We start from the raw sequence: 13,225 nt of genomic DNA, 5'->3' as shown, positions 1-13,225 counted from the left end.
TGAGTTTGCATGCTTCTTAAGAGGCAAAGAAAGTGATAAAATTTTTGGTAGGTATTGGACGAGAAACATGATTATGAAAACGGTCATTACAACCATTGTTGAACCTTTTTCTAGCAATCTCGGGATCACTACTCATAATACTACATGCGATACTTTTTCATCTGTTAACTATATACATCTTGTCACCCCAAGTTAATTTTTTTTCGAAAACTAACTTTATAAAAGAAACAACTAGCAAGGCGCTAAAGATGCAACATACTTATTATATTTATAATCAAGAACATGCTTAATTACATCGACACTTATGCCAATCAAGGTAGGACCATTTTTTTCTTTTCAATCATTCAAAAGTATATCAAAGCAAAAATAGTTATCAGAGTACGATCCCAAAATCATAAAGTTGCAGAAACATGGGTGAATTGTGTTGCAATCAAGACAAACCCTTCCCTTTCGAATCGAAAGTACTTAATGTTGGATTAGTGTCTATGTCCATAACTATAATTGGTATGTACTTGACCCGAGAGTAGCATGATCCATTTGGGTTGCATATCACCAGGAAAATTTGATAGGATGTACTTTTAAGAAGAGGTTATTTATGATTTGCTAATATATTATAGGTTCTAATATATTAATATGAAATCATATTATTTAATTAATATTGATCAAGAATTAGTTTAGAATTAATTTTGTGATCAAAAGAGACTAACTAAATAAATGGGGATTGATTTGGTAAATCATTCATTCTTATAAAGTGGGCTTATGATCCATAGTTCTTTATGTTGGGCTAAACCCATGTGGTGAACCATGGATACTCCATGGAGGTTAAAACCCAAGGAGCCTAAGGAATATGGAAAGTCATGCACATTAGGGTTTGCACGGTGTAACCATAATCTTGCCACACTATATAAGAAGCCCCTTAGCATCCAAAATCGTGCACTAGATGTTCTAAGAGTTCATGAGTCGATCTGAGTGTAAGAATATTCTCTCAAAAGTCATCATTTGTCCAAAGCTGTGTTGTGATTCCATTTGAGGTGCAACACTTGGGGCACTAAGTTCTTAAAGGCCAAACATAACAAGTTCTACAAGCCACAACCAAGAGGTAACTCCATAACTCAATTTTATGTTGTTTATATCATTTTGTATGATAGTTGTTGGCTTAATGCTTTGGAAACAATATTGCATGTATAATTAGAGAAAACATAGATCCAAAGCATCTAGGGTTGCATGTACACCATAAGAGTGTTAGAATGCTCAAAACCCTTCAGTGGTATCAGAGCCTAGGGTTGGTTTCTAGTATACCTGATGCTTATTGTTTTTTAAAGCTGAAAATCTGCAATTTTCGTTTATGCATGCCCACCACGACATGGCAATATTTACCACGACGATGTGATGCATCTGTATGCAAAATTTCGAGTTTTTTTTTGCCTGTTTTGGATTAGGATCATTACCACAAAATATTTTTGTTCATAAAATTTGATTTTGTTGCTATAGTAATGATTATCCTCATCCAAATAAAAGATAATTGTCATAGTTTCAAGATTTGTATTAGTTTATATGATATGCTAATTTCTTGCAAATGGTTGATATGAATTATCTTGACTTATGAGTTTAATTAGATCATAGATATAATATTTGATAATTTATGTTAGTTAAAAAATATGATCTAAATGCCTTTTATGAACTCCATGACTTGTCCTCAAGTTATGGAAAATGAAAAGTTTTCTTTTAAATGTTTTTAAAGTCTTCCATAACTTGTCCTCAAGTTATGGAACTTGAAAAGTTTTTCATAAAAACCATATTAAACTCATAAGTTATGAGTTTGAAAAGTTTTGACAAGTTTCAAAACTTGCCCTCAAGTTTTGGAATTTGTAAAGTTTCACTTATGAATACTTTAATTCAAAATTCAACCCTAGAATTTTAAAAGTTAAAATTAAACCCTTATACTATTATATTATTATAAGTTTATAATTATATATACATATAAGAATAAATCAGTCTTACCGTTAGTAGGCCTCATTCACGAAGTCGGAGTATAAGAGGGGGGGGGGGGGGGGTATAAGGTTATTGCCTATAAAATGGCAGTTTAATGGGTGTCCACTCTCACCCACCACTTCCTTGACTGGTCGAGGGTCGTTAGCCGAATGGGTTTGACAGGACATAAATTATCATTAAAAGTATAATGAAATACTAAGTAACTAAACACTTATAAAATCCCAATCTTACTTAGTTAGGAAAATGTGAATTTGGTTCTAACCCATTAAATTGCACTTTTCACCTTGTTACGTCGTTAGTGGAGCGTGTGTGGTTAACCGACACACTAATATGGGACTGAAAGTGCGTGGCAAAGGATAAGTTGATGTTAATCATAGATCAATGGAGCGTGTGTGGTTAACCGGCATATTGATTAGGTAGTTGTAACATTGGGTGTACCAAGCTAATTTGCATGGTTATTCACACCTTGTTTGTGATCCTCGGCATCCCAGTTACAAACTTGAAGGGCACAATCGAGATTTAAACATGACATTGAATTGTTCAATGAATCTCAAAGGATCTAGGAGTTTCAATCCATTTAAAACCTAAAAATAAATTTCGTCATGGTGAAAATTGGTAAATCGTCATTTACCTACCTTCAAATATTTTGCAGTTTGGATTACGACATCCCTCTTCCAAATTGTAAAATATTATGTTGGGTCCTAGCTTTAATATTTCATGTTGGGTGTTATATTAAGGACTGAAATCAACTAAACTTGAATTTCTCCCATTGTAGATGTCTAGTTCAAACAACTATGGTCTTCCCGAGTCTTTTGAAAAAACTTTCTTTATAAAGATGATTTCCACAAGGCGATCAAGGTGAAAGATTAATCCCTTTTTCGTGTTGTAGTGGAACTTCACTTCCTCCACCTCCTCTAATAATTCTCCCTAACCCACAAGTTCTAGGTCACTTAAAGCCTTATTGGCAGGAAGGAAAGTCTGTATGTGCTCACGTCTTGGAAATGAAGTTACATACTGACAAGCTGGGAGAGTTAGGTGTCGAAATCTAGAGGAAGTTGGTTGTTGACTGGGTTCTTCAGTCAGTTTCTAAGTCATATAGTGGGTTCTTTAAGGACTACTATATGGGAGATCGCGACATGACCCTTATAGATCTAACATATTTGCTTGTTGCTGCTGAATCATGAATGAATTGGCGCACTGGAAAAGCAAAATTGATTGGAAGATCTACTTCCCACACTTCCATGGACATTGACAATGGTAACATTGGAAGTCCAGAAAAGCTTTCTCTTCCCAATGGAAATGGATCGGCCATGGTCAACCCGGTTGACCAAAAGGTAAAGAGAAAGACTAAGTTTGAGATAGTCGTGTGTACCATTCCTAAAGAGTTTATATGTTTCTATTGCCAAGAGAAGAGACATTGGTTGTGAAGCTGCCCTGACTACCTGAAACATCTGAGAGAAGGTAGAATCAAAAAGTTTGACTTTGCTTCAGATAAGTCCACTATCTAACTCTGTTAAGTTCCTAATTGTTGATTCTTAATACATGATGTGGTCAAAAGCAGGGATGTTATTCGGCCCGAAACCGGACCGAACCGACCCGAACCCGAATAACCCGAAAACCAAATAAGGAAAATTTCATGAACTGAAAACCGAATCGATTAACCAAAACGGGGTTGGTTCGGTTCGGGTATTAATCAGTTATGTTCAGATATTATCTGAATAACATGTATAAGATGATTAAGGATCTAATATAACTGGAAAAAAAACCCGAATAAACCGTATTAAGATTCTATAACTCGAATAACCCGAATAATAGAGTAATAATGTACTTTTATACATCAACATAACACATTCAAATACTAACATAACACAATAATACATTGAAAGAATAACATTTACATAGTAGATTAACATAATAAGAATTAATTTCTTACTTGAGTTTCTTAAGTTTGAGCCCAGTTTTGGTAACACAATAATACATTGAAAGAATACAATTTACATAGTTGATTAACATAATAATAATTAATTTCTTATTTGAGTTTTCTTGAGTTGGAGCCCAATTTTCCTTGACTAGACAAAGTAGGAATTCATGAATCCCAAAAGACAATAGGAATGACCGATTTTTGAAAGTTTGAAATAAGAGGAATGATCGATTAAAGTAATTTCGAGTTTGGAAATAGATAAGAAGATTGGTTGATTTTGAAACGACGAGAATGAGCATAAGGGTTTTTTTTGTTATGAACGACAATGACAAAAGTGTGAATCGTGATTTTGATTTCTATCGATCAGAGAAATGGGATGAGGAATGCTTATTCGGGTTGGGTATTTAGAACCAAATTAGCTTTTATTTGAGTAACTCGAACCGAATAACCCGAGAACTGAATAAGCATAATATAGATACCAAAAACCCGAATCGAATTGCTTATTCGGGCCTATTCGATTCGGTTCGGTTCGGGTTTTCAGACGAAATTCTCATCCCTAGTCAAAAGGGTAGAATTAATAAATGTGTTAGTCGTTTTAAAATACAAAATAAATAATTAAATCTAATGTTTAAAGCATTTGATCTCTTTGGAATTATAATATCTTTTTTTTATTTATTTAATTTAATTATTTTTTTAGAAACGGCTAAACAGTTTTATAAATGGAAAACACCTAACAAGAACCAATAGTAGAAAAACAAACCGGAAAAATGAAAGTGTCTCTTTTTTTTTTAACTGGTTTTTCAAATATAACATTATAAATGTTAAATATAAAATAACATACATTAACTTACTTTGTTGGCATTCATAACAAAATAATTTAAACTAATTCTTAAAAATATGTGAGTAGTTAAATTACAACCTATTGTACTTTTGTTGAAAATGAAGAATGACAAAAATGACAAAAGGTATTGAATGGTTTTTTTGTTGACAATGTTTTCACGCATTATATTACCCTTTTTAAAACTTTCCCCGTGATCCACGTTTAACCGAGCCTAGACTAGATTCCTAGAGGCGCAAAAGTCCGAAATAGCCCTTCTAGAACTCAATACGTTACGTTTAGTGAATTATAACCCATTTAAATATATTTTCTTATATGGTGCTGCTAAATTACCTTACCGTATTAACATCTTTATTAAAAGTAAATTTATAATTAATTATTTATAATTTATATTTTTTTTTTGAAAATAATTTATGTTTTAGGTTTAAAAAAGAAATAATTTAGGTATAAATAAAAATAATGGAGAGAGTTTTTATTTTTTTAAAAGTGACTAAATTAAGTTCAAATCAACAACTTAAATGCAATATGGTTAATTAGTTGCAAATAACTATAAAACACACATGCTACAAACGATAAATAGTTATGAAATTTTATTGTGGAAATCACAAAAAAAAAAAAAAAAAAAAAAAAAAAAACACCCAAAAAATGATATATAAATTATTATTATTACTTTGTTTTTTTAATAAAAGGATTTTTTTTAAAGAAAATGATGTATATAATATCTTTATTTTGAGTTTTATTAATAAATAAATATGAGTTTTTTTAACTAATTAAGTATATATAAAAATAAATTTTTTCAGAAAATGTTTTAAACTTTAACCATATTAACGAAAAAGTCAATTTCAGATTATTTCAATAAAAAAAACCTTAAAATTTTAGAAAATTCATGAAAATTGGCATTAGCCGAAAACAATGGTTATTTGACAAGCGTTTACTAATTCTTTTTGCTTAAATACAAAAAAAAAAAACAAAAAAAAAAAAACAAAACAAAACAAAACAAAACAGAGATGCTTTGTCATTAATAGAGTCAGACTTTAAGGACTTTTTTTTTAAGATTTCTCATAACCCATTTAAATATATCTTTTTATTTTAGAGTGCTTTTAAATTGACATCCTTACACCATTCTCCACCCCATTCTAATTCTCCATTTCCCCCCTATTCTTCTCTAACTCTTCCCTATTTATTCTCTCATTTTAGGGGATATGAATAGTATTACACCAAATATGGTGTTCTACTATTCATTTCTCCCAAAATGAAGTTGAACTTTGTGTTGTTGGTTTTAGTCCCTCTGTTATATATTTATACATTTTTAGCTCATTTTTACCTACTAATTATAATTTAAATATAATATTTAATACTTATAATATTTTGTTATACATTAAATTATATTAATTAATTATAAATATAAAGTTTGTTTTTTGTTCATCAAATTCATATAAAAATTTAAATACATATTGGCATTTTAAAAAACGATAACGTATTTTACAAAAACGTATAATTAAAATATATATTATAAACACGATAACATATTTTATTAAACATGTAGTTAACCTATATATTACAATAACAATCTAATAAAAACCAACAAGTGACAATACTATTATTTATTTATTTAATATTTATTTAAAAGTGTGTATGTGTAATATTTTAATAAATGCATGTATCATATTTATTTATAAGTTTATTATAAATATAATCTTTTGTATTTAATGTTAATGTAATGAAAAAAATATAGATTATATATTTGTTAAAATTAAATTAGTAGAAGGGTGTGTTTGACAATCTATCTAAATTGGAATAATGAAATATACTAGGAATATACTTTTTGGGGGTAAAAAATGAAGTAGGGTTGGAGATGAAACACTATTTGTGAAACCTCCCGAAAATACAACCCAAAAATTTTGTTTTTAAAACATTATCAAATCATAAAATCATCTAACATTTAGCAAAACCACGAATAGCATATCTCAAAATGTAAAAGCGAATGTATCGATTCAACTGTTGTCAAAACGTATCAAAAAAAATCAAAATAAACTCCCAGGGTAAACTGAAGCTGTGGTGTGTGCCATGCCATCATCCCGAGCTCTTCCCCTTACTAGCGGAAGTACCTGAAACCAAAAACTGAAAACATAAGCACAAAGCTTAGTGAGTTCCCCCAAGCTACCACATACCATACAATAACATATAAACACGTATTGGGCCTTGCCCACTACATTAGACCAAAGTCCGAAAACTACATCGGACCGAAGTCCGGAACTAACGAGGGTCCTGCCCTCTACATCGGACCGAAGTCCGGAAACTGCATCGGACTAAAGTTCGGAACTAACCAGGGCCTCGCCCTCTGCATCGGACCGAAGTCCGGAACTACTGCTAACTAAACGGGTCGACATTGTGGCCGTAGACCCGTTCCTACTGGAAGGAAACTCACCTCGTAACGCTGGCTGCTGAGATGCTAAATCTGAAACTGGTTGACTGCTACTTCGGAACTCCCCGGCTACAAATCTCATAAATACTAAATTAGATACTGATAACTACTCTCAGGGTAAAATGACTATTTTACCCCTGGCCAAAGTCAACATATTGGTCAAAATCAACTTTCAGTTAACCGGACTTGCTGAGTTGGGCCGCCAACTCGCCGACTCTCTAACATCCTTTCTAATCCTCTTCCCGCTTCAACTCGTCGAGTTTGGCAAAGACTCGACGAGTTCTTCTTTGATACTAACATCGAGTCTAACTTCATCCGGCTCTCCGAGTTGTATGAACAACTCTCGAGTTCTCCTTCATCATATAAAAATAAATTTTTTCAGAAAATTTTTTAAACTTTAACCATATTAACGAAAAAGTCAATCTCTGATTATTTCAATAAAAAAAACCTAAAAATTTTAGAAAATTCATGAAAATTGGCATTAGCCGAAACAATGGTTATTTGACAAGCGTTTACTAATTCTTTTTGCTTAAATACAAAAAAAAACATTACAAAACAAAAAAAACAAAAACAAAATAAAACAGAGATGCTTTTCCATTAATAGAGTAAGACTTTAAGGACTTTTTTTTTAAGATTTCTCATAACCCATTTAAATATATCTTCTTATTTTAGAGTGCTTCTAAATTGACATCCTTAGAGCATTCTCCACCCCACTCTAATTCTCCATTTTCCCCCTATTCTTCTCTAACTCTTCCCTATTTATTCTCTCATTTTAGGGGATATGAATAGTATTACACCAAATATGGTGTTATACTATTCATTTCTCCCAAAATGGAGATGAACTTTGCGTTGTTGGTTTTAGTCCCTCTGTTATATATTTATACATTTTTAGCTCATTTTTACCTAATAATTACAATTTAAATATAATATTTAATACTTATAATATTTTGTTATACATTAAATTATATTAAATAATTATAAGTATAAAGTTTGTTTTTTGTTCATCAAATTCATATAAAAATTTAAATACATATTGGCATTTTAAAAAACGATAACGTATTTTACAAAAACGTATAATTAACATATATATTATAAACACAATAACATATTTTATTAAACATGTAGTTAACCTATATATTACAATAACAATCTAATAAAAACCAACAAATGACAATACTATTATTTATTTATTTAATATTTATTTAAAAGTGTGTATGTGTAATATTTTAATAAATGCATGTATAATATTTATTTATAAGTTTATTATAAATATAATCTTTTGTATTTAATGTTAATGTAATGAAAAAAATATAGATTATATATTTGTTAAAATTAAATTAGTAGAAGGGTGTGTTTGACAATCTATCTAAATTGGAATAATGAAATATACTAGGAATATACTTTTTGGGGGTAAAAATAGGGTAAAAAATGAAGTAGGGTTGGAGATGAAACACTATTTGTGAAACCTCCCGAAAATACAACCCAAAAATTTTGTTTTTAAAACATTATCAAATCATAAAATCATCTAACATTTAGCAAAACCACGAATAGCATATCTCAAAATGTAAAAGCGAATGTATCGATTCAACTGTTGTCAAAACGTATCAAAAAAAAAATCAAAATAAACTCTCAGGGAAAACTGAAGCTGTGGTGTGTGTCATGCCATCATCCCGAGCTCTTCCCCTTACTAGCGGAAGTACCTGAAACCAAAAACTGAAAACATAAGCACAAAGCTTAGTGAGTTCCCCCAAGCTACCACATACCATACAATAACATATAAACACGTATTGGGCCTTGCCCACTACATCAGACCAAAGTCCGAAAACTATATCAGACCGAAGTCCGGAACTAACGAGGGTCCTGCCCTCTACATCGGACCGAAGTCCGGAAACTGCATCGGACTAAAGTTCGGAACTAACCAGGGCCTCGCCCTCTGCATCGGACCGAAGTTCGGTACTACTGCTAACTAAACGGGTCGACATTGTGGCCGTAGACCCGTTCCTACTGGAAGGAAACTCACCTCGTAACGCTGGCTGCTGAGATGCTAAATCTGACACTGGTTGACTGCTACTTCGGAACTCCCCGGCTACAAATCTCATAAATACTAAATTAGATATTGATAACTACTCTCAGGGTAAAATGACTATTTTACCCCTGGCCAAAGTCAACATATTGGTCAAAATCAACTTTCAGTTAACCGGACTCGCCGAGTTGGGCCGCCAACTCGCCGACTCTCTAACATCCTTTCTAATCCTCTTCCCGCTTCAACTCGTCGAGTTTGGCAAAGACTCGACGAGTTCTTCTTTGATACTAACATCGAGTCTAACTTCATCCGGCTCGCCGAGTTGTATGAACAACTCTCGAGTTCTCCTTCATCGTATGAACACGTCCAGACGTTGACTCGCCGAGTTGTATGAACAACTCGTCGAGTCTATTCCTGAGGCAAGAAGATTGCCTTGGACTCGCCGAGTCATGGCGTAGACTTGCCGAGTCTCATGCATGTCATTACTATACCGTCGATTATAGTCGATTTCAGTGCATCCAGTTCATAAATATGAGCATCTAGGGCTGGTTTTACTCGTAAAGTTTTCAACTTTACGTGCATGCACAAGAGAATGGGGCTTAAACACCAAAATCATCCAACAATAAGCACTTGGGGTTTGGAACAAGGTTATATCTTCATAAAGGTAGCTACATTTAGCTCCTAGAGCTTAATAAATGTTGGATTAGTGTCTAAGTCCATAACTATTTTGGTATGTACTTGACCCGATGGTGCATGGTCCTTTTGGGTTGCCTTCACCAAAGCAACTTGATTGGAGAAATAAATAGAGAGAGAGGTTATTATGATTTATTAATATGTTATAAGAATAATATATTAAAGGAGAAATCATATTTGTTTAATTAATATTGGTCAATAATTAATTAAGAATTAATTTTGTGATCAAGTGTAATTAATTAAACTAGAGGGGCTGAATTGTAATTATGTGATAGTTACAAAATAAGGTAAGGATTATCTTAAATATAGGGTGAACGAATTTAAGGAGATAATGCCTTAGAATTCGACTAGGATAAGGGTTTCTAAGACTTATCTTATGGTTGCTTGGTGGGCAAGCAACTAGATAAGGATAATGACTAAAACCCTAATCTTTACACCTATATAAACCCCCTAAGGCTCATGAATTCGTCTAAGTCTTCCCTAGAAGTCATAAGGACGAATTCCTACCTCTCTCCTCTCTCTTTATACCTTCTCCACTTGCTTATGGTGTTTGTAAGCCATTAGAGGAGTGACACTTGTGACTCTAAGCCTTCCAAAGTCAATTCAAGGAGGAATTGGGATTGTTATTGCTACATAACAATCAAGGTAATATCATAAACCTAATTATATGTTAATATTTATTTCCATATGCTAGAATTAGGGTTTATAGTCTTGGATTCAAAGCATGTACAATAGAGAAACCTAGATCCAAGCATTAGGGTTTGTATGAGCACATAGGATGTCTTATGACCAAAACCCATCAGTGGTATCAGAGCCTTGATTGGTTTCTATTGTATTGATGCTTGATATGTTTGAAAATTTCGAATTTTGTGTTTCTGGAGGCTGGACTCGCCGAGTCCAAGGTGACTCGACGAGTCCATGCCTGACTCGGCGAGTCGGCTCGTCAGATGGAGGGTATTCCGGGATTTCTTGCTGTTTTTGCTTATGGATAGTTACCTTATCATGTTAAATCAATAATAATCCGATTATATGATATATTTGACTATAATTTTGATCTAATTGAAGATATTTATCAATTAATGAGATAATTGTTTCCTTATGTGATAATTGTTTAAATTATTTTGATTAATTTGATAAATTGTTTTGCAAGAAATCATTAAACAAATCAAATATGGATAATTATGTGATTAAATGTTAACTTAAATTATTTGTTATTTGATCCTTGTTGTTATGAAAAGTTTCATATTTTTTCCTTTAGGTTTTATAGTTTAAATTTGAACCCAAAAGTTTTGAAATTTAAATAGTTGAAACCCTTATGTTTTGAAAAAGGTTTCAAAACTTGACCTCAAGTTTTGGAATTTAAAAGTTGATTAAAAGTTTAATTAGGAATGTTAAATTCTAAAACTCTAGTGTAGTTTTGAAAAAGTTCAAATCACACCCTTATGGTTTTATTAATTAATTAAAGTGTATAATTAAAAGAGGTTAATAAATCCATAAAAGTTTTGGTTTACAATTTAATTGAATTAAAAGTATAATTGTTAAATTTGACCACCTAGTATTTTTAAAAGTGTAAAATACACCCTATACTATATATATATAACATTAAAAGTCTAACATTATATATATGTATGAGTAAAAGTCAGTCTTACCGTTAGTAGGCCTCATTCACGAAGCTGGTCTGTAAGGGGTGTTTAAGGAAATTGCCTATAAAATGGCGATTGAATGGGTATCCACTCTTACCCACCGCACTCTTGACTAGTGGAGGGTCGTTAGCCGAACGGGTTGGATAGGACGAAACCTTCCATGATAAGTATAATGAATTACAAAAGTAACTAAATGTTTTCATAAAATTCCCAATCTTAGTTACTTAGGCAAAAGTGAATTGATGTAATTCCATGAAATTACACTTTGTGCCCTTGCGAAGACGTTAGTGGAGCGTGTGTGGTTTACCGGCACACTAAATGGTTCTAAGCAAAGGTAGCAAAGGGTGACTCAATGTTTGTCATAGTTCGGTGGAGCGTGTGTGGTTTACCGGCACATCGAATAGGTGACTGTAACATGTGAGGGCACCATGTAAGTTTGCATGGTTATTCACACCCACTTTGTGATCCTCGGCATCTCAGTCACAAACAAGAGAGGCATATCGAGATTTAAACATGCCATTGAAAGTTCAATGAATCTCAAAGGATCTAGGAGTTTTCATAAATTTAAAACTTAAATTTCTTTTTCGTTTTTCGTGGTGGAAATTAGTGAATCGTCATTCACTTACCTTCAAATGTTCTGCAATTTGGGTTACGACATCCCTCTCCCGAGTTGTAGAATATTGTGTTGGGTCCTAGCCTTAGTATCTCATTTGGGTGATTTACTAAGGACTCAATCAATCAACTAACTTGAATTTGTTTTCTCCCATTTTGTAGATGTCAAAGTTTGACAACTATGGTCTTCTTAAATCCCGTGGAACAAGCATTCCACATGAAGATGATATTCCACGATTCGATCGAGGAACAAGAGATCATGCTTCACTTCCTCCTCCTCCTCAAATTATTCTCCCTAACCCACAAGTTCAAAGGCTTGAAAAGTTCAAGATCACTCAAGCCCTTTTGGAAAGTAAACATAAAGAAGGAAAGTCGGTGTGTGCACACGTCCTAGGGATGAAGTCACACATTGATAGGTTAAGAATGTTGGGATCCATTGTCTATGAGGAAATGGCTGTTTATTGGGTTCTTCAGTCACTTCCTAGCTCATATAGTGAGTTCGTAAGAGAGTACTATATGATGAACCGCGACGTGGCCCTTATAGATCTCACCTATATGCTTATTGTTGCTGAATCAGCAATTGTTTGGCGCAATAGAAAAGCAAAGTTGATTGGTGAATCTGCCTTCAAGACCTTTATGGAGATAGACAATGGCAACAAAAGACATGCCATGATCAAAAAGTGTGATCATAAGAGAAAGGCAATGGCTGAAGTAGTTCCATGTCCTGTTCCAAGAGAGTTAATCTGCTTTTATTGCCAAGAGAAAGGGCATTGGAGACGAAACTGCCCTATTTACCTAAGAGATCTAAGAGATGGGAGAGTCAAAACGTATGGCTCTGCTTTAGGTAATATCCATTGACTAACTCTTTTAAGTTTCTATTCTAGATTCTTAAAACATAATGTGATAAGATTACAATTGATGTTTTGTAGGACCGAAGAAAAGAAAGGAAGCTTAAAGGAAGAAGTGAGCAGAATCTAACCATGAAGGAATGGATTTCGATCGTATGTCTCGAAGATTAGATTATTAAGCTACTACTTAGAGTTAGAGTTAGATTGCTAAGAAAGATGTATTAGCATAA

The sequence above is a fragment of the Lactuca serriola genome, chromosome 2 (genome assembly GCF_051521515.1).
Source record: "Lactuca serriola cultivar US96UC23 chromosome 2, Lser_US96UC23_V15, whole genome shotgun sequence".
Taxonomy (NCBI): domain Eukaryota; kingdom Viridiplantae; phylum Streptophyta; class Magnoliopsida; order Asterales; family Asteraceae; genus Lactuca; species Lactuca serriola.
Note: the sequence above shows the minus strand (reverse complement) of the source record.